Here is a 3,260-nt window from a genome sequence, read left to right as displayed (position 1 = left end):
AAACCACAATCCCAAAAGTCCACAAATCAATCATCCCTACATAAATTAAATCACATTCAATACATCATAAATACACAAAACATCACAGCTAGAAAAAAAATTTAATTACCACCAGCAAATTCCGGCACTGCAACCTAGATCGACAGCCCCCCCCCCCCCCCACACACACACACAAACCAACTTATAAACACCGTGCCGTAATGACATTCACACACCACAACACCTTTACGTCGAAGCAGACGGGTGGAATCAGACATTTCCATCGACCCCTCCTTCTACTCTGTAGATGAATATCGTAACAGAGACTGATAGACCAGTTTAGGTAAAAATTCTGCTATATTTCAGTTTTGACAGCACTTGGTTGCAACAGTCAAGATCGGGTATTCTGTGTACGATAAATTTATTAAAAGTACGTAACTGTGTTTTATTCTGTCAGTGTACCAATTCTGTAAATATTAGCAGTTACTGTGATATATTCACATATTTTGACAATCTCCTGACAAATGATGAGGATAATAATTATTATATTCCACTGTATTATGTTATACTTTCTGACATGTTATTTGTCATTCGCGATGGCCAGCGGCTATTTCCGTAGCAGTACGAAAATATTTGTTCGCTCCAGTTACTATCCTCTCTGGAAATATCACCTGGAACTACGACCTTTAACTGGAGTCACCGTGTCAGGAACGTCTAGACACACAGTTATTCCGTTACCAGCTTCCAGGTTATCTGTGGTGGTAGCCCGATAACTACCAGAGAACTAGAACTACGAGACAATAACGATAACTGCCAGAGGAGAATACCGGTCTCTGACAGTTATTTCCATAGTCGCTCGAATTCCTAAGTAACTTTCCTTCTACTACCCGTCCAAGCTAAATTAACACGTAAGGCGGTGGCTTAAGGGAACGACCGTACTTGTTAATGCCTGTACTGCAGCTCCTATCAGCCACGGCTCGGACATTAACTTTATTTAATTGTTTATGCTAAAAGTAACGAAGGTCCACGAAATAGTACACAGTTCTTATCAACAGATGGCGCGCAGTCTCACAGTTATTCCCATGGTCTATAGAACGCCTTCCAAATGCGCAGTACGATCTTCGGTCAACAGATGGCGCGAAGCACTGTTGACACTAAACAGTTATTGAAATAACTGCCAGAATCAGAGGAACGGTTATCGCAGTAACCGTTACTTCTCAGTAACCGGTTATTTCTATCAGTTACGTTATTTTTTGCCACCTCTAGTGCCGATAGGTGTGAACTGCCAATTACATTGATAATGTTATGAGGTTATTTCTTGTGTGAACCGTCAATTATGCACGCTTAAAGTAAATTTTTGGAGGGTTCGTGCCGATAGGTGTGAACCGTCAATTGTATTGATAATGTTATGAGGCGTAAAGCGGCGAAGGAAATTCGTTTGTTTTCGGAGGGTTCGTGCCGATAGGTGTGAACTGCCAATTACATTGATAATGTTATGAGGTTATGTCTTGTGTGAACCGTCAATTATATATTGATAATGTTATGAGGCGTAAAGCGGCGAAGGAAATTCGTTTGTTTTTGGAGGGTTCGTGCCGATAGGTGTGAACCGCCAATTACATTGATAATGTTATGAGGCGTAAAGCGGCGAAGGAAATTCGTTTGTTTTTGGAGGGTTCGTGCCGATAGGCGTGAACCGCCAATTACATTGATAATGTTATGATGTTATTTCCTGTTAAGCTTCCTATTTCGGGATGGTTCGTGCCGATAGGTGTGAACTGTCAATTATATTGATAATGTTATGAGGCGTAAAGCGGCGAAGGAAATTCGTTTGTTTTTGGAGGGTTCGTGCCGATAGGTGTGAACCGCCAATTACATTGATAATGTTATGAGGTTATTTCCTGTTTAGCTTCCTATTTCGAAATTGAATAATCGTCCGGCGGTTGAAAGCCCTGTTGCTTGGCGCTGCCGAAGGAAATTCGTTTGTTTAAATTTTTGAAGGGTTCGTGCTATTGATGGGCTAAACTGCGGTTTTCCGATATCGATGATTTCTGTGAATGCTACTTTTCAGTATCTGTTATTCTTAACTGTGATTTGTCCCAGTTAAAGAACATCGGTTGTGTATCCCTCCGCCACTGCAACTTCTGCGATTTCTTGTACTCCTGCGATTTCTGCGACTTACCACCGTATGAAAAAGTTACTTCTGTCAACACAGAAAATTGCATCTCAACAAACCTGTCATTGGAAAGTATGTTTTACGTTTTTTCTCCCGTTGGCTTTAATTTTGTACTAAAGAAACAACTGTGTAAATATTAATAGTGTAATTAATATGTAAGTAGCTGTACAGTACCATAATAGTTCGTGTTTAGAAAATGAATTCTAACATATTGTTATGTTCACAGGTACCTGAACTACGTTTCAGTCACTCAGCAAAGTGATAACTCAAAATATCATTGTCAACAGATCTGAAGAAATTGTCACTGCGTCTTTAGACCGGTTTCGTCAGATGAGAGGTTAGTTTGTAAGCGTTTCGATGGACTTAATTACTTCAGTGAGCCGTTCTTGCAAATGTGACATTCATTATAGCAAATATTAGCAATCTACTCTGTCAATTATATTGCTAGTAATTAGTGACAGCAAAAATTGTTTAATAATCCTTGTGTTTTTGCAGACGCAGTTCTGACTCTGATTACTGGTTGCTGTACATATCTATCCACATCAAGGCTGTTGAGAGAGACTCGTGAAGATTCAAGACAGCTCTTAGAGGATTTGCAGTTTAAAAGTGAAATAAGTGTGTGAATGATTAAACTGTGTTTTATTGAAGTTGTTGTGCGATTTTATAGGAATAATAAATGTTAAATACAGTGAGAGAATAATAAAAATCTCATTTTCCACATGTTAAGCCGTCCAATACCCGTAATTTTCCATGCAGCCCCCCCCCCCCCTTTCTCCACAATCTTGGTGTGACACTGACCTGTAACATATCCCGAAGTCTACAATATGCATTTTGAGGCTGTTGATATGAAAGTGGGAAGTACAGATATTCCAGTGAAATCAGGAATAGCTGAAGTGCATTACCTGAAAGTAACACGGGAAAAGCTTACTTATGTAGGTGGTAGTAGTGTCGGCAAAAAGTTCTTGTGTGTGAAGTTGCCATGTAGAACACCATGTGTAAAACTTTTCTCCCGAGGCTTGAACTGTGTCGGAAGAAAAGTGAGGCATTCATATGACTGTTTTCATTTCACTACACTTATACAGATGTCTGAGTTCTGCTGTGTTAACAT

The 3,260-nt window shown here is 39.7% G+C and overlaps 1 long non-coding RNA gene across 1 annotated transcript; it reads left to right on the top strand.

Moving 5' to 3' along the window:
- Nucleotides 1-2,077: 2,077 nt before the first annotated feature.
- On the top strand, nt 2,078-2,878 carry LOC126108741 (uncharacterized). Its single transcript, XR_007523616.1, has 3 exons — nt 2,078-2,224; nt 2,379-2,489; nt 2,648-2,878. It is a non-coding gene; the product is annotated as an uncharacterized LOC126108741 (long non-coding RNA).
- Nucleotides 2,879-3,260: the final 382 nt, after the last annotated feature.

Source organism: Schistocerca cancellata, chromosome 11 (genome assembly GCF_023864275.1).
Source record: "Schistocerca cancellata isolate TAMUIC-IGC-003103 chromosome 11, iqSchCanc2.1, whole genome shotgun sequence".
Lineage (NCBI taxonomy): Eukaryota > Metazoa > Arthropoda > Insecta > Orthoptera > Acrididae > Schistocerca > Schistocerca cancellata.
This window is presented reverse-complemented; position numbering and strand designations above follow the sequence as displayed.